This window comes from Eschrichtius robustus, chromosome 15 (assembly GCF_028021215.1).
Source record: "Eschrichtius robustus isolate mEscRob2 chromosome 15, mEscRob2.pri, whole genome shotgun sequence".
NCBI classification, from domain to species: Eukaryota; Metazoa; Chordata; class Mammalia; order Artiodactyla; family Eschrichtiidae; genus Eschrichtius; species Eschrichtius robustus.
Genome location: NC_090838.1, coordinates 7,289,975 through 7,309,408, shown reverse-complemented (window position 1 = coordinate 7,309,408; position 19,434 = coordinate 7,289,975). Strand labels below are relative to the sequence as shown.

The 19,434-nt window shown below is 49.9% G+C and overlaps 1 non-coding gene across 1 annotated transcript; it reads left to right on the top strand.

Annotated features, from left to right (window-relative positions):
* The first annotated feature begins 10,822 nt into the window (after positions 1-10,822).
* On the top strand, positions 10,823-10,895 carry TRNAE-CUC (transfer RNA glutamic acid (anticodon CUC)). The gene has a single exon. It is a non-coding gene; the product is annotated as a tRNA-Glu (tRNA).
* Positions 10,896-19,434: the final 8,539 nt, after the last annotated feature.

The window sequence follows — 19,434 nt, the reverse complement described above, 5'->3', positions numbered from 1 at the left end:
ATCACCACCACCCCCATCACTACCATTGCCACCACCCCTTCCACTACCATCGTCCCTGCCACCACCACAACCTCACCACCACCACCACCACCACCACCACCACCATCACCACCACCCCCTCCACTACCATTGCCACCACCCTCTCCACTGCCATCACCACCACCACCACCACTACCATTACCACCACCACCACCACTACCATTACCAGCACTCCATCCACTACCATCACCACCACCCCCATCACTACCATTGCCACCACCCCTTCCACTACCATCGTCCCCGCCACCACCACAACCTCACCACCACCACCACCACCACCACCACCCCCTCCACTACCATCACCACCACCCCCTCCACTACCATCGCCACCACCCCCACCTCTACTGTCACCACCCCCACCACTACCATCACCACCACTCCCTCCACTACCATCACCACCTCCCCCACCTCTACTATCACCACCGCCCCCTCGACTACCATCACCACCACCCCCACCATTAGCATCACCACCACTCCCTCCACCACCATCTCCACCCACCCCAAACATCCCCAAAGAAATTTAACCACCGAAATTGCCATAAATGTGGAGCTGGGAGTTAGTGTTAGGCTGAGACAAACTGTCTTTCTAGAGTCTCCAGGGGTGAACTCAAATCCTCCCTCAAATCCTCCTCCACAAAAGCACAGTAAGTGAATTCCCACTACACAGGAGGCTGCACAGAGAAATCGTTATTGGCGGCTTTGGGGGAAATTGGCTCAGGGCTGGCAGGCAAGGGGGTCTGATCCCAGACCCCTCTCTCTGCAGGCAAATGCTAGAACTAAACCTGGAGGGAGTTCATCTCCTAGGGCCCTGCTTCAAGCATTAACTGCTGTAATGACCGTCAGCAGGAGCAGTGCCGGGCTGTGGTGATGTCATCGGGACCCAGCTCTGGCACCCAAGGGCTCCATCTTTCTTTCTCTGCAGAGACCAGTGGCCAAGGTCATTGCCTCGGCTTCTGGTAACATATCCACGCAGAGGGTAGGGTTACAGCTGAGGCGCCCTGACTCAGAAGCCCAGTCCAAGCCTATCAGCCTCCGGTAGTGGAGGCAGGTTATGTTCTGCTGTGGTCACACTTATGACCCTACTTCTCACTCAGGGTGCGGTTCAGTGCAGGTCGGGAGGCATGGAGAAGAGTCCATACAAGCACTCCGGAACCCTAGCCCTTCCATCTAGAGAGTCCACCACCCTCCTTCAGGGCTTCTGAGGCCTCCACTGGCCCCTCGGCTACCAGCCAGCAATGAGAGAAGAGAGAGCGCCAGCCGGGCATCTCGGGGGTCCTTAGGAGCCAGCCCTGGAGGAGGCACACATCACATCCACCTCATTCACTGATCGGAATTAACCACCTGGTCCCACCTGAATGCACGGGGTCTGGGAATTACAGTCTCCTGTGTGCCCAGAAGAAAACAGTCACTTTGGTGAGCTCATTGCAAAGTCTCTGCTACAAAATCGGAACACAATTTGAAGCTCAGTTTCAGGGCCACAGATGTCCACCAGAGCACGGGAATCACTGTCATCAAGGTCTGAGCTGTGACCACCTATGACGACACAGAAAACAAGCTCAGAAGAGGCTCACAGAGCAGGTGACATTCTTGCTGGGCCTGGAAAGATGAGGAGGGGAGACATAGACACAGGAGAGAAGCAGGGTGGAGGATGAGAAAGCCCTGTGAAAGCGCAGAAGCAGATGGGGCACATTCCTCGACCTCCCTGCCTTTGCCCAGGCTCTTCTCTCCCCCAACATGGTTTCCCCTTTTCTCCCACCAATCTGGCACCTACCCGTCCCTTGAGGCTCAGTTCAGCTCCCACCTGGCCCTCCATCCCTCAGCTCAGATGTACTTCTCCCTTCTCTGAACTTCTAAGGATGGCATGTTCTCCCTCAGGTGAGATACAACCGAGAATCTTCCTTTCTGTGTCTGCAGCTCCTTCAATACCCCTTATGAAGCTTCGTGGAGAGCATGCAGTGGTCACTCAATAAGTACATGTGGATTTAATCAATAGAGCAAGAAAGCAAGCAAATTCAGAGTAGTGTGTTACATTAGTTTCCTGGGGCTTAGGTAACAAAATACCACAAACTGGGTGGCTTAAACTACAGATATTTATTGTCTCATAGTCTGGAGGCTGAGTGTCCAAGATCAAGGTGTCGGCAGGGTCGGTTCCTTCTGAGGGCTGTGAGGGAGAGTCTTCTCAGGCCACTCCCCTAGCTTCTGTAGCCTCGGGTATTTCTTGGCTCACAGGTGGCTGTCTTCTTGTATCTTCATGTCAGCTTTCCTCTGTGTGTGTCTGTCTCTGTGTCCAAATTCCCCCTTGTCATAACAACACCAGTCATTGAATTAGAGCCCACCCTCATGACCCCACTTTAACTTAATCAACTGCAAAGACCCTATTTCCAAATAAGTTCACATTCACAGGTACCAGGGTTTAGGACATCAACATCTTTACAGGGGAACAATTCAACGCATAACAGGTGTCATATGACTTGTTTTCCATATGATAGCTGTGAAAACTTAAAGGTAGGAATGACTGATTATTCTTAATAATATCTGACTTTTATGATTTTTTTTTAATTGAAGTGTAGTTGATTTACAATGTTGTGTTTCAGGTGCACAGGATAGTGATTCAGATATATATACATATTCTTTTTCAGATTCTTTTCCCTTATAGGTTATTACAAAATACTCGCCTTTTTGTTATCATTTCTAAGATCTCCTTGGAGATGAAGATTACCATTCACCTTCTGCACAAGACAGATATTAAATATTTTCATCTATTCAATTTTTTATGTACAAATTTTGTTTTTAGAGTCTGTCTTCTTTTTTATTTATTTAATTTATTGGAGTATAGTTGATTTACAATGTTTCAGGTGTACAGCAAAGTGATTCAGTTACATATATATATATATATATATATATATATATATATATATATATTCTTTTTCAGATTCTTTTCCCTTATAGGTTATTACAAAATATTGAGTATAGTTCCCTGTGCTATACAGTAGGTCTTTGTTGGTTATCTATTTTATGTATAGTAGTGTGTATATGTTAATCCCAAACTCCTAATTTATCCCCCCCCACCCCCTTTCCCCTTTGGTAACCATCAGTTTTTTTTCTATGTCTGGGGTATGATGTTGTTTTTGAAGCACTTTTACATATACCACATCCAACAGTCTTGAGATTATTTCCCCCCCATTTTACAGTTGAGGACACTTCTGCTTGGAGAAATGAGGTGTGTAAGTTTGCATATTAGAATCAGTGACAGCCAGGTTTAAAGCCAGACTCAGTGTCACCGTGCTGGGCCCACACAGGCATCAGAAAAAATACTATTTAAGAAAGCTATCTGTACTACTTTGCTGAACTTGAGTGTGTATCTTACTAGGGAGGTCCTTTCAAATAAATGAAGTTCTAGCTCACAAACCCCTGCTCCAGAATGTTTGAGAAGGTGGAAGCCCGCTTGTTTCCAGGTCCTCTTTTTATTCTGTCACTGTTTCGTTTGTAATTACAGTGTGGCTGCCAGGAATAGAGTGGGTGATGGTGGCTCCTCTGGCTGCCCACCCTTCTCCTGACCCCAGAAGCTCAAGGCAAAGGAAACAGGCAGAGAACTCGCTGGCAGCACCAGCAGTAAGAATCACTGGATCTGCCTCTGGTCAGTGGATGATCAGAGGTGGGGAAGTTGAACCATTAGACCATCTTGCTTATCCCTGAGGTCCACCAGTGTTTGTGGCGGTCCCCAAAGAAGAGGCTGTGGTCCGTGGGTCACCCAGGGAATGTGACTCAGGGGCATGTTCTGATGGATCCCCCTTTCCCCTTCATCCTTGCAAGCTCCGGGGGGGTCAAGATAAACCAGGTTTCTGATGTCCTAATTTGTAAAATGTGGATATTAATGTCTCCCCTGGACTAAGAGAGGCAAATGTGTGTACAGGGCCTCTGGTATGAGAGAAACTCAATAAATGATCAGTACGTTACCTTCATCAGCATCATCATCAACATCACATCAAAGGCTAGCTGACTCAGAACAAAGGTATAAAGAAAATCATCACAGTGAATCTGTCAGGAGACCTGGGTTCTGGTCCCAGCTCCAACAGGTTTTAGCTGTGTCGCTTGGACAAGAACAGCTACCCTCTCTGAGCTGTTTCCTCACGAGTGCTCTGCCTTCAGGTGGCTACAGGAAGAGGCGCATTCAGATGCGCCTCGGAATGGGAAATGCCTTTGTCCCCTGTTGCAGTGCAGGCCAAGGACCGAGTGTATTGATCTTAAAGCAGTGGCTCCACAAGGATAGGTGGGTGGGTTGCTCTAGAGCCCCCAGGGCAGATGCACGTTGTTGATTTGCAGAGCAAGATGGGCCAGGACGTGTGTCCAAGCACAACACGGCTGTGGATAACGTGGTTACCCAGTGCAGGAGGGGGCATCGGGGCAGCAGCCTGCCAGCCCCCGCAAGCTGAAGCCCCCAGCCCAGGGCTCTGCCCGCCAGGCCTGACATCTTCTCCATGTCAGTGAATGAGGTGGGGAGCAGCCCAGAGTCTGTGTGGCTGCATAAGGCTCCCTTGAAAGCACAAAACCCAAAGCCAAACACAAACAGTGGCTTTGACCACTGTTTCAAACCAGTTCATACTGGAAAAGGCTGCTTGCCTTTCCAGCTCTGCTCCTGATGGCTTCTTTTCTGGGAAATAGAGCTCCTGGTGCCTGAGAAATTGGTACATGCCCTGAGCAGAACAATAGGTGTGTGCCTGCAACAGTTCCACAACTACTGTGGGGTGCAAGGAACAGCCTGCGGTCCTGTGTCTTCTTCCAGCCAACAATGTCCAAATTCCAACAGAAAGAGAGCACAACCCACATATGCAGGCACAATTGTAAAAGTAAAACGAGACAGATGAATCTAATTTTAATGATACATTTTATTTAATGCAATCTATAAAACCTATTACTTCAACATGTAATCAATCTAAAAATTATGAATGAGATATTTTGCATTCTTTTTATTTCATACTAAGTCTTTGAAATTCAGCGTGTGTTCTGTACTTACAGCACATCTCAGTTCGGATTAGATGCGATTCAAGTGCTTAATGGTCTTTTCGACAAATGTTACTGGAACAACTAGATAGTCACTTGAAAAAGAATGAAGTTGGTCCCCTACCTCACACCATTTACAAAAATTTAACTCAGAATGGATCAAAGACCTAAATGTAAGAGCTAAAACTATAAAACTCTTAGAAGGAAACGTAAGCATAACTCTTTTTGACTGTGGATCAGGCAATGGTTTCTTAGCTATGACCCCAAAACACAGGCAACCAAAGAAAAAACTGACAAGTTAGACATCAAAATTAAAAACTTTTGTGCTTCACTGGCGAGCCGCAACTAAGGAGCCCACCTGCCACAACTAAGACCCAGCGCAACCAAACAAACAAATAAATAAATAAAACTTTTGTGCTTCAAAGCACACTCTCAATAACGTGAAAAGACAACCCGCAAAATGGAACAAGATATTTGCAAATTAAATATCTAAGGAACTTTTATTTAGGATATATAAAGAACACTTACAACTCAACAGTAAAAAGACAACCCAATTTAAAAATGGAAAAGGACTTGAATGGACATTTCTCCAAGGAAGATATATGCAGGGCCAATAAGCACACACCAGGAAAAGATGATCAAGGGACTTCCCTGGTGGTCCAGTGGCTAAGACTCCACGATCCCAATGCAGGGGGACTGGGTTCGATCCCTGGTCAGGGAACTAGATCCCACATGCTGCAACTAAAGGTCCCACATGCTGCAACTAAGACCTAGCACAGCCAAATAAATAAATATTTAAAAAAAAAAGAAAAGAAAAGATGATCAACATCATTAGTCATCAGAGAAATACAAATCAAAACCTCAGTGAGATTACTCCACACCCAGCAGGGTCGCTATTGTCAAAAAAATGGACACTAACAAGTGTTGGTTGGATGGGGAGAAACTGGAACGTCCGTCCACTGCTGGGTGGTGGGGAGCAGATATAAAATGGTGTGACGGCTGCGGAGGACAGTTTGGCACTTCTTCAGAAAGTTAAACATGGAGTTACCATATGACCCAGCAATTCTACCCCTGGGTATATACGCAAGAGAATTGAAAATATATGTCTACCCCAAAACTTGTGCATGAATGTTCATAGCAACACTATTCATAACATCTACAAAGTAGAAATAACCCAAAGTCCACCTACTGAGGAATGGATAAACAAAATGTGGTCTTGGGAATTCCCTCGTGGTCCAGTGGTTAGGATTCTTCGGTCTCACTGCTGAGGTCCCGGGTTCAATCCCTGGTCAGGGAACTAAGATCCCACAAGCCGTGCAGTGCAGCACGGCCAAAAAAAAGAAAAAAGAAAAATGTGGTCTGTCCATAATAGTGGAATATTATTCAGCCCTAAAGAGAGATGAAGTACTGATACATGCTACAGCATATTGAACCTTGAAAACATTGTGCTGAGTGAAAGGAGCTATACAAAATGTCCAGAATAAGCAAATCTATAGAGATTAGTGGTTGCCAGAGTCTGAGAATTGAGGAAAATGGAGGAAGAGTGACTGCTAGTGGGCACGGGGTTTCTTTCTGGAATTAGACAGGGAAGATGGCTGTGCAGCCTTGTGAATATACTTACAACCACTGAATTGTACACTTGAAAAATAAACTTTTAAAAATCAGAGAGGAAGATATTTGCCCCGAATCATATAGATAATAACATCAAGGTGGGAGCTAGACCCTGCCCTACACTCCTATGTAAGATTTTTTCCCTGCAGCTTCACATGACCTGTGGGGCTACATTTTTTTTTCTTTTTTTAGTATTGCAAGAACATGACATTAAAAGAAACTTGAAGGGCAAAATCCTTTTATAAAGTGAAAAAGGAATTGCACAGAAGAAATAATCCAAGTGGCCAATAAGCATGAAAGATGTCCAGCCTCCTCAGCAGCTGAGACAAAATAAAGCAACCACGAGACAGGTAGGGTTACCTCCTTACCAGTACGAAGTAGTGAAGAGGATGTGGGTAAGTAAGGGGACTCGAGTACATGGAGGGGAAATTGCGACAATCGCTTTGGAGGGCAATTTGGCAACATCTAGTAAAGCAGAAAGGCAAATACCCTTCCATCCAGCAATTGCCACCCCCTCTGGTTATACGCCCTAAGAAAACCTCTGTGCAGAAGCCAGAAGGCCAGGTGTAAGAACATCACTGCAACAAAGGAGTGAAAATTGAAAGCAGCCTCAATGTCCAGCATTCAGCAAATGAGTAAATAAATCACGTTATATTCACATGATGGACTCCTATAAACCGCAGTTAAAATCAGCTAACCAGATATATCTGAATTAACGTAGACAGATCTAAAAAACAGCACTGAATTTTTTAAAAAGGCAAGGAATGGAAACTATGGTATGTTACTGTTTAGGTTTATTTAAAACATACAATGTATATCTATGTAAATATAAACAAATATAGCAAAAGTATCAAAATGGACTGAAAAAGAATGCCACTAATTCATGTTAAGCATTGGTTCTGGAACAGGGCAGGGTGGGAAAAAGACTGGAGTGATGGAAGGGGGCTTCACTGATACCTGACATACATTATTTCTAAAAATATGAAAGGAATCCTCTGGCGGTCCAGTGGTTAGGGCTCTGCACTTCCACTGCAGGAGTCATGGGTTTGATCTTAGTCGGGGAACTAAGATCCCTCAGGCTTTGCAGCATGGCCAAAAAAAAAAAAAAAGAAGCCACTATGTCCTGACAGCCACTCTGTGTGGTTGCATATGTGTCTGATATTCTCTGTACTTACCTGTATTTTATTTATTTGTTTATTTTTTTTTTGCCACGCCACGTGGCATGCGGGATCTTAGTTCCCCAACCAGGGACTGAACCTGTGCCCCCTGCAGTGGAAGCGTGGAGTCTTAACCACTGGACCACCAGGGAAGTCCCAGTACTTACCTGTATTTTAAATAGTTCTCGTTAAAAAGTAACATGGCGCTTCCCTGGTGGCGCAGTGGTTGAGAATCTGCCTAACAATGCAGGGGACACGGGTTCGAGCCCTGGTCTGGGAAGATCCCACATGCCGCGGAGCAACTAGGCCCGTGAGCCACAATTACTGAGCCTGCGTGTCTGGAGCCTGTGCTCTGCAACAAGAGAGGCCGTGATAGTGAGAGGCCTGCGCACCGCGATGAAGAGTGGCCCCCGCTCGCTGCAACTGGAGAAAGTCCTCACACAGAAACGAAGACCCAACACAGCCATAAATAAATAAATAAATAAATAAATAAAACCCAAAAGTTAAAAAAAAAAAAAACCAATTTAAAAAAAAAAAAAAAAGTAACATGAATAGTATCCCTTGACCCACATTTTATTTGATGTTAAGTCTCCAGTTCTGATTTATGGTAATGTCTGGCTAATCTAGAAGTCAAAGTGCCAGGAACCTCAACTTTTTGGAATGCAGCCCTCAAACCAAGGGAAGGGCCCTTGGCGTGGAGGAGACAGTTGTTATGAAGCCCAGGTACCGAATTCTAGAGAAGCTTCAGCCTTAGTTGGTAAAATAAAGCAGGATAGGGCTTCCCTGGTGGCGCAGTGGTTGAGAATCCGCCTGCCAACGCAGGGGACACGGGTTCAAGCCCTGGTCTGGGAGGATCCCACATGCCGCAGAGCAACTGGGCCCGTGAGCCACAACTACTGAGCCTGCGCGTCCGGAGCCTGTGCTCCGCAACAGGAGAGGCCGCGATAGTGAGAGGCCCGCGCACCGCGATGAAGAGTGGCCCCCACTCGCCACAACTAGAGAAAGCCCTCACACAGAAACGAAGACCCAACACAGCCAAAAATAAATAAATAAATAAATAAATAAATAAATAAATAAATAAATAAAATGTTAAAAAAAATAAATAAAGCAGGATATTAGAAACAATTCTCACAACAGAAGAATGTGAGTAGCTCAGAAGGATGTTAAAATTTCATGTCTTTCGAGCAGGGTCAAAGTCACCGTAAAGCTCAAAATTAAGGAAGGGCCGGGACAGGAGGAGGCACTGCCAAAGTCAGGGTGTGCAAAGACAGCCCCTATGAGGGGAAGCTTAAGAGACAGTGAGAGAAGGCATCTGATGCCACAGCCTCCCCGTTGAGGGGGTGTAGGAGGGGCCGTCCAGAGGGAATCCAGGAGGAGAAGCGCACGGAAGGTCCAGCAGAAGCAGAGCAGACAGCTTCTTTGACAACTCATGGCCCTGCCCCCAAGATCAGGCCTCTGCTGTTCTGAGAGCTTCAGGGCCCACAGAGCAGGGCATCTGCCCCAAGAGGGACGTAAGATCTTGCCAGGCAAGTGCAAGCCGCTCCCACGCCCCTGAGTTGCCCTGAGGATACCACCCAGAACTCGCGGTATCATGGCTGCTGTGGTGCACCTCCCAGACTCCCCATCAGACCCAAGACATGCACACCTCAGCTGCTGGGAGTGTTGGCTATTAATGGCTCTCGGCTCATCCTTCCCTGGGAACTTCCCTTGAGTGAAAAGAGCTGCCTGGCCTAAGGCTCACCACTCCCCAGGGACAGCCCACATCCAGTAACTGTTAGCTTGGGGACCCAGCTCAGGACATCTCTGAAGGTCTACCCAGCCTCAGAGCTCCCTGTGAGGATGGCTGAGGCTCTGTTGTAGCTGTCTCATTCTGTGTCTCTTACTTACGGCAGAGGTGTGTCCCCAAGGGCACTCCCTAATAAACCTCCTGCCTGAAAATCTCACCTCCAAATCTGTTTCCCAGGGAACAATCAAAGACACAGGATATCTAACACTGGTCTGAAGTTATCAAAAACATGTTACATACAATGTGTTTAGGAGCCTCTATGTGAGACTGTGTCATATATCTATATTCAATTCTGCATGAGAATCAGCTGCAAATAATAAAGGCCCAAGAAATACTGGCTTCAGCAAAATAAACATTTAGTTCTTTCTCATATAAAAGTAGCCCAGGGCAAAACTAATCTACAGGACAGAAAGGAGATAGAGTACGTATTTGAGGAAAGGGGTGGGGATTGACTACAAAAAGGTACAAGGAAACTTTTGGGGGTAACGGGGACATTCTATATCTTGATTGGGATGGTGGTTGCATGGGTATATACATATATCAAACCTCATTGAACTGTACACTTAAAATGGGTGCAAGTTATTTTATGTAAATTATAACTCAATAAAGTTGAGAAACCCAGAGACAGGAAGTAGCCCAAAGATAGGAAGTCTGGGATTAAAATTGTCCAGGTGACTGGGACTTGGTCTTCTATTTTTGTGTTTTTCCTCCTTGCATCATCTTTAGCCTCAAAGTCCCCTCATGGCCCAGAATGGCTGCAAAAGCTCCAACACTTACATACTTTTTCTAGGCAGAAGGATGAAAAAAGGGAAAAGAGCCATCTCCCTCCTTTCTAAAGAGAAAGTAAGTGCCACACAACACTTCTGCTCACATCTCATTGGCCAGAACTTTGTTATATAGCTACACCTTCCAATAAGGAAGCTGGAAAATGTGTAGTCCTTAAATGAGATCTTTGCAGCTCCAAATAAATTTGGGATCCTATTGTTAAGGAACAGGAAGAGAATGACTGTTGGGGCAATTCTCACAATATCTTAGAAAGATTTCCATGAAAAAGTAGTTGAAATAAAAAATACTTTGTATACTTTAAAGGGAGAGCGTCAAGATGGAATATTGACTGGGGGCAGAGGGTGGGGGTCTTAGGGCTTTTCCAGTGAAAGGAAATGTCAAAAAAAAAAAAAAAAAAAAGAAAGAAAGAAAGAAAGGAAATGTCAATGTCAGCACAGGCAACTCCCTGGTGGTCCAGTGGTTAGGACTCTGCACTCTCACTGCCGAGGGCCCGGGTTCAACCCCTGGTCAGGGAACTAAGGTTCCACCATCCATGTGGCATGGCAGAAAAAAAGGAAAAAGAGAAAGAGAAAGTCAGCATACATTCATATCTACAGTGTTAAGGCAGGTTTAGGATCTGCAAAGATCTAACCTCCAATGTAAAAGCATTTTATTTTCTTGGTAGATTCGTGGTTTCCTAGGGCTGGAGGCTGTGTTGGAGCGAAATGGGCAGGTGTCTGCTAAAGGGTTTCTTTTCAGGGTGATAAAAATGTTCTAAAACTGGTCCTGGTGATGGGCTAACCCAGGCTCACTGGGCAGCATCCTGTCCTGACTTGGGGAGAATATGGTTCCTTCTCTGCCCGCTGTCTCTGGAGTTCAGACCAGCTGCCAACAGACCCCCCAGCATTATCCCCAGCGTCTCAGGCGCATGGTCTAGAGCCTCACGGAGGCTCCAGGGGTTCAGGGTCTGAAATAATCCCCCCACCAATGCCCCCGTGTGTCAGTTACAGGTGTAGGGAGGCGAAGGCAGGCCTGGGCCATGCCCTAAGCCTCTGGCAGCTCCAGAACCTGGGTCTCTGGACCCACCCAGCCCTCCGTTGGTCCGACACGCACTGCGCCTCCCCCTCCCAGAGCAGAAGCTCTCAGCATCACTGTCTTCAGGTGGAGGGTGGCCAGGACACCAGCGAGAAAAGGAAGCTGAAAGCTCTTTGCAGACAGTAAAGCACCTGGCTTTGCTGTTTCTCTTTTGAGGGTTGAGGCTGCAGTGGTGCTGGGCATTGCTTTGGGAGGAGGGGATTTGCTGGATTGCTTCAGGGGCTCTTCTCACCTCCTCCACCTTCCTGGGAGGCTGTCCAGATTTGCCAGAAAAGACCGTCAACTCAGAGGGAGCAGGGCACTGAGCTCACCGGCCCTCTGCAGCCCCGGCCGAGGGCAGAGGCAAGCAAGGGCCAGGCCTGCCTGTGCGGAAGTCAGGTGAGGCCCTGACAGGCCTGCTCTCCGGAAGGGACTCCCTGTCAGAGATGTGCATTTAGGTAAGAATATGCAGGGTAGGGACCTTCCCCACAGGGTCTGTGCCCAAGACCTCCATCTTCTGATCTCAGTGAAGACATGAGACACTGAGCCCTTCAAGCCATCCTCACCACCAGCTGCTCCTGAGGCAGGACCCCTCGGCCAGCCTGGCCAGCCTTCCCTGCCCAAGAGCCCACCCAGCACCTGATCAAAGTGGAGACTGCTGAGAAATCAGGGCCCACCACAAGTCGGCAGGCCCCTAACAGCAAAAGTCAGCCTCCCCTCTCCCTGGCCTCCCCCGACAGTCGGCCAGTCTGCATGGGCCACCCTGGGATTCCTCCTGCATCCCCACAGGCAACCTTGCCCATGCCACCCCTGCTGGGAAGGCCCTTCTCACCTTCTCCACTTATTACGCACTTTTCACCCTTCAGGCTCATCTCAAAGCTCAAACGTGGCCTCCCTGAGCACCCTCTGGCCCCCAGCGCCAGCTCCCCCAGGCCCTCCGGCCCTGTACTGCTCCCTCACAGCACTATGGCGGGGCTTCACGATGATGGGTTCCCTGCCGGCACGGCCCAATCTGCGAGCACGCTGAGGGGCATGGGGCAGCCCCAGCCCAGTAAACACACAGCGACAAGAGAGGGTTGGGGCCTCGCCAGGCCCTGCAGGGGTCGGTGGGTTGGCTTGTCCACAGCTGGACAGGCCATGTGAACCCAGGCTGCTGGGAACCCTGGGGAGCAAAGGGCCAAGCGGTCACCACAGCCCGGGCAGCCACCTTCCTCCTGCCCACACCAGCCAGGGGCCGGAGTGACTCAGCACTGGAGACAGGCTTCCTACTGAGAGCGCCACCGCTTCTGCCGGCTGGGCAGCCAGCAGGGAGCTTGGTGCCTGCCAGCGCCTGGGGCTGGTGTTTCTGAGGTGCCATCCCCGGACCAGAGGTCAGACCTTGGGACTTGGGCTTCTGATAATCCATTTGCAGCTGTGTAGCCTTGGGCATATCGCACAACCTCTCTGAGCCTGGGTTTCTTCATCTCTGAGAAGCAGGGATTGGAACTCAGCGTTCCTCCCTCCGAAGCTGATTCAAGAATTAAATAAGTGACCCTGCGCTTTGTGTCCACCTAGAGGGGTGGGATAAGGAGGGTGGGAGGGAGACGCAAGAGGGAGGAGATATGGGGATATATGTATATGTATAGCTGCTTCACTTTGTTGTAAAGCAGAAACTAACACACCATTGTAAAGCAATTATACGCCAATAAAGATGTAAAAAAAAATGTAGCATTCCCAATGATAAGCAAACGCCTAGGATACAAGTTAATGATAAAAAGGAAAAAAAAAAAGACAAAGCAATACCACTTGTCAAAATAAATAAATAAATAAAATTTAAAAAATATAAAGTGACCCTGAGAGTCCCGCCCCTTGTCTGCAGGCCCCGCCCTTTCTTACCTCTGAGGCTTTCCTGCTCTTAGCTGTGCAGACAACTCCTCCCAGCTCAATGGCCCCGCAGGAGGTCTGGCCCTGCAGCTCCCCTCTCCATGTTGGCAGTCGAGGCATACATGGTGACTCTCTGTGTGCTCCCCACTTTCTGCCCTGTGAGGTCCTTGCAGGGTTCCCCCGGGACAGCCCAGGGAGGTGCTCGGCAAGTTTTCCTTCTTGCAAGAGAAGCACAGTGGTGATGACGGAAAAGCCATGGACCACAGGTCCCCGCTTGAAGCTCAGACAAAAGCACACATTTCTGCCCATGCTGTGGGCCCCGAGGCGGCTCCCTCATTCCTCGGGACACCAGTCTCCAGCCTCAGAAGGCAGGTTGTCTGTCTGGGCTTCGCTGCAGGCTGTCAAGGGGAGTGAATGTGTCCGCCCGTGGGAAGTGCTCCGTATGATGGAAGCTTCCAGATGTTAGCGCAGCTAGGATGGGACAGGTCTTGAAGGTCACACATGGTGATCTGCTTCCCTGCAGACGTCTTGGGGTACAAGCTGCTGTGGATGGTGGTCATATTTTCCAAAAATCAGGACACCCAGACTGACAGTGGGGAAGGATGCTCATCCAGGAGGACCTGGGTCCCGGGGCTGCCGCGGGCGTGTCTGCCAGGAGTGCAGGTTGGGCGGGAGGCTGCACGGCCCCCCATGGAACCTGGGGAGGCATCACCCACAGGGTGCCAGGCCCCCTCAGAGCTGCGCCTGTTTTCAGCTGGCTGCTTAGGGTCAGTTAACATATGCCAGAGGACACGGTGTGTCTTTGTGCTCAACCTGGCATCTGCACCAGCCTCTGACAGAGAAAGGTCCCAGGCCTCAGGTCCCCACACCCTAATGGCAGAGGGCCTGGAGCATTGGGTGGGGAGTCTCCACTCAGCCCCCTGTGTCTCAGAGCTCCAGAGGTATGGGAGCCCTGGGGCTTCCTGAAGGAGCTGCCTCGGGGCATCGTCTACCTCCCGGCTCTCCCTTTTGCCTGTAGTGCTGAACCACGCCCCCTCCTGCCACCCCGCTTCTGTGCCTCAACACCTGGGTGATGGAGAGGTGCCTGGGGACCCTTCCCCCCTTCTCTGCAGGGCCAGCTGCCACCCTAGCCCTGCAGTCACTGGGGCCCTGAGCACCCTTCTAGCCAGCACTGCCTCTGCTCTGTGACTTGGGTCTTTTGCTCGGACTCCCCCCCAAGGAGTGCTGACGGCAGGAACCATCTTAGTCCCCGCTGCATCCCAGGCTTATTTTGGGGGCCCAGACAACAAATGTCTGCGTGACGTGAGACAGGAAATAAACGTACAGCTTGGTTTGAAATGGAAACTACAATTTTTTTCCTCTTCGTTTTCTTTGTTGCTTAAGAAGGATCCAGCATTAAACGCACCTCCCGGGAGAAAAATGCAAATATTTTCCTTTACATCCAGGAAGTATATGGAAGTTAAGCTAGCCTGGCCTTTGCAGAAAGGATCTAACATGAAAGAAAAAGAGAGAGCACTTTGGGGGTGGCAGAATAAAGAGGGTGAGGGTGAAAGAGGAGAGAAGGGGTGCCATGCCCCCAGCTTCTCAGGCTGGGAGCTGGTCCTACCAGGGAGGGTCCATTTTGGAGGGGTAAGGATGAGCAGCTGCTTGGGAGGGGCTGTGAGTGGGCCTTGAGGAAGACCACTTGGGGGGCAAACCTGGGGGCGGGGGGCCCAGCAGCTGGCCATGGAGTGAACCCTCATTGAACAAACCCCTCCCCACAGGCTGGTACTTACAGAAGCCTCCCCGTGATGCCCAGAATACCGGCAGCCAAAGAGGGGGCCTGGGGGCCAGCAGGGCTGGGCCGACGATGGGAAGCCTTTGAGCTGGGTGATGCTTGGTGACACCCTTTAATAACTGAATCAATGGGGAAAGGGTGGATTCCCTGGCAGTCCAGAGGTTAGGACTCTGAGCTTTCACTGCCGTGGCCCGTGTTCAACCCCTGGTTGGGGAACTAAGATGCTGTAAGCAATGCAGCATGGCCAAAAAAAAAAAAAAAAAAAAAATGGGGAAAGGGTGGTGCAGAGAGCTGGACGTGCAAGCCCTTGGGAGGCAGCCCAAGGCTCTGTTTGCTTCAAGGTCATGGCCATGACACCCCGTCTTCCCCTACCTTTCCCAGCTCCTCTGCCAGAGCCATCTGGGCCCGAGGACCTCCCCCACAGGGTGTGAGGATGAGAACCCACAGAGAGAGGGGGCCATGAGCCCTCACTGCCCTCACTGTACATGGATAGCTCCCTCCTCCCCTGTTGCTCCATCGCTGCGGGAGGCTGCAGCCCAGGACTCACTCGTCCCCTCCTGGGGATGCTTACGCTGTGGGCTTTGGGGCCAGGCACCCAGTCAGCGGCTGTGCAGGAAGCAGAGGTGAATTCGACTTGTTGCTCATAGTTTTGGGCACAAACCTGGCCCGTTAGTCTGCTCTAGCTGCATCAAGGAAAAACTCCAGTGTTCTTTCTACTCACAGAATGTTCTGAACTCCACATATAGTGGTTTTCCCATCAAGTAACTCTACAACCCCAACTGGGTGCCCTACAATTCAATTCTGACACTATCCTCCTGAAGACAGGGACAGATCCCACAGGGTAAGGGCTCAGTCTAATGAGACTACTCCCCACCCTCTTCAGATGCCAATCTCAAGTCCAGGTTGTCGCCTGTGCTTCTGGCCAACTGGCTGTAGATTGGAGGTTCCCATGACCCCTCCTCAGCTTTGATTAATTTGCTAGAGTGGCTCACAGAACTCAGGAAAACAGTTCCCTTACTAGATTACCAGTTCATCAGCAAAGGATATAACTCCGGAGCAGCCAGGGCAAGCTGGGCATCGGGGAGGAGCTTCCCTGCCCCTTCCAGAGGTGCCACCCTCTGGAAGCTCCACTAGGAAACTCTCCAAACCCTGTACTTTGGGGATTTTTATGGAGCTTCATGATTGATTAAACCATTGGCCATTGGGGATTGAACTCACTCTCCAGCCCCGCCCCCCTCAGGTCTCCCCTGGGGGCTTTCCAAAGTCACTTCATTAACATAAACTCAGCAGTGGTTGAAAGGGGCTTGTTGTGAATAACAAAAGATACCTTTATCTCTCACAAGTTTAGGAAATTCCAAGGGTTTTAGGAGCTCTGTGGCAGGAAGTGGGAGGCGGGGACGAAGATCAAATATATATTTCTTATTAAGAATCACAAAATCACAAGTTGCCATAACAAAATACCACAGACTGGGTGACTTAAACAACAGACATTAATTTCTCACAGGTCTGGGGGCTGGAAGTCTGAGATCAGGGTGCTGGGGGAATTTGGTTTCAGGGAGGAAGTTCTCCCTAAAGCTTCCCAAGGGACCAGAGCATGCACCCTGAGTCAGGGGAGCTCCCTGTTGAGTGATCTGCACCAACGGGAGGTGAGGGGCTTTGCAGATGCATCGCCTTCCTTTGTCTCTGGGCTCTGCCCGGCACCTGGGGAGCCACTGCTGTCTCCTTACTGCCCCTTGGGGAAGAACGGTCATCTCGTTTCTGGTGTTTCCTCACCCTCACAGCCCTGGGCTTTCACTTCCCCAATAAAGAGGCAGCTCTTGAATCTTTGCCCCGTGCCCTGATTCCTAGAGCCTGCGGCTAAGGCACGTGCTGCCCCTGTTCCTGCATCCAACGGCAGGAGGGAATCAGAAGGTGGTGGTGATTCTGAGCTGTGTGTATGAGGCACAGAAAGTGCCCAGGAGACTTTCCCGGCAGGAGGGCAGACGTGAGGGTGTCTCTGTCACTCCCACCCTGGATGGCCGACCTCTAAATTTTCCTGACAGAACAACCACACCCTGTGGTTGGTGTCAGAAGTAGTCAGCTCGGGCTGCTATCACAAAATACCACGGCATGGGTGGCTTACACCACGGACATCTGTTTCTCACACTTCTGGAGGCTGGGAAGTCCAAGGTCGTTATGTCAGCAGGTTTGGCTCTTGGTGAGAGCCCTCTTCCTGGCTTGCAGATGGCCACCTTCTCGCTGTGTCCTCACATGGTGGAGGGAGAGAGGGTGGGAGAGGAGAAGGGAGAGGGAGAGGAAGGGGGAGAGAGGGAGAGGACTTGGGTCTCTCTTCCTCTTCTTATAAGGGCACTAATTCCCTTCTTGAGGGCTCCACCCTCATGACCTAATCAACTCCCAACCCCTTCCCCCCCACCCCCCAGATACCATCACAGTAGGGACTGAGGCTTCAACATATGAAGTTCAGGGGACCAGGCATTCAGTCCATAACAAGCTCACAGCAAACCCAATTGTAATGGATAAGCACCCTCTACTATCCCCAATCTGAAAATAAAACGATAACAACAAATCCTTTCTAGAATTCCATGCACCTCTCCATTTACTGCCCTCCTTCTCTTTCATTTCTGTTTCAAATGTGTTGTAATTTGAAAGGACTCATGGTCTCCACCCATGCACTCACGCATCTCCATTTCCTTTTGCTCCTGGTTCAAGGTGGCATTGACCTCCACCTGCAGCCTCATGCCCAAACATGGCCGTCATCTGTGATCCATCCCTCTCTCTTACCTCCTCTATCCAGTCCACCACCAAGTCCCCATGGTCCAGCTTCCAGAATATTCCTCGCATCTGTCTGCCTCTCTCCATCCCCATGACCACTGCCAGCATCTCACACTTGGCCTTCAGGAAGAGCTTCTCTCAGGACTTCCCTGGCAGTCCAGCAGTTAAGACTCCGCACTTCCAATGCAGGAAGAGCCTCTCTCTGGTTCTGGTGTCCACTCCACCCTGCGGAACAAATCAGCTCCTGGATCATGAATAGGTCACATTGCTCCCCTGGGTAAAACCCCTAAAAGCCTCTCGTTTTAGGAATACGGCCCACAAGGTGTTGCCTAAATGCCCACTGTGACCTCACCAACCTCATCTCCCCACTCTGACAAAGCAGAGCCCTCATCGCCCTCTTCCTGTTCCTCCAATGCCCCACGCTCAGCCTCAGGCTGTCCACATGCACCATGGTCTCTGCTGAAATGCTCTGGCCCCCGAGGCCCCTCCTTGCCTGGCCCCTGCTCCTTCTTCAAGTCCCAACGTAAATGTCACTTGTCAAGCAACCTGCCAGAACCTCCCGCCAGCAGGTAAGAGTCCCCCCCTTTTACATGTCAATAGCACCCCATGCAAGTGTGATCAATTAACCAGGTGTGTGATTATCTGATTAACATCCACCTCCGCCACCTGGTGTGAACTTCCTCAGGTGGGGACATTTCCTAGAACAATGCCGCCACACTGGTGTTTGCTGAAGGCATGAAGACATGAAAGCATTCTTAAATACGGGGACATTGAGGGTCCTGGAGAGGGGAAGCAGTCAGCCTGAGGTCCCACAGCCGGTGCCCATCAGAGCAGGGACTGGGACCCAGGTCTCCCGGCTCCAAGGCAGGCACTGTTGGTGGGTCCTCGAGCCGTGACAGCAGAGAGACAGAGGAGAGGGCGGAGGGGGGATCAGAGGACTCTGTCCCTGATGGGAGGTAAGGGGAGCCGGGGAGAGAAGAGGCGAGAAGCCCAGGCTCCTGGCTCAGGTGTGGGCAGGTGACACCATTTGCAAGGGGAGGGCACTGGAGTGGGAGGGCTGGGGAAGGGAGAGAAGGTCGTGGTGAGCTGTGGTGGCACCCACAAGATGCCCGCAGGTGGCTGGATGTACAAGAATGGGGCCCAGGCGAGGGGTGATTCGCGGTGACAGTCAAGAGGAGGTGGCTGAGCCGGAGGAGGAGACGTACCAGGGAATACGCACGAGGAAAGCAGAGATGGAGCCTCGAGCCTGTGAAGCCAGCAACAGCTGCCCTCCCGGGCCGGGGGAGCTGCTCGGCCTTTTCTCAAGCTCTTTTCAGTTCGTGAAAACTTAAGGGAAGAAACGCAATTCTCTTCAAGCCAACAGCTGAGCCGAAGGGCAGCCAGGCCGCAGCACCAACAGACGACAGCTCTCTGTGGAAACGCTCTTATTTCTGGTCTGGTCCACCTGTGCTATGAGTTTACCCAGTTTAGCCGTTTTAGGACCTGAACCCAGATTATGTCAAAGAACTTATTATGAGCCCCCCCATTTTTTTAATTAAAGCTATCTAATCAGATATTTAAAATATAACAAATGTTTTAATGTTTGATTG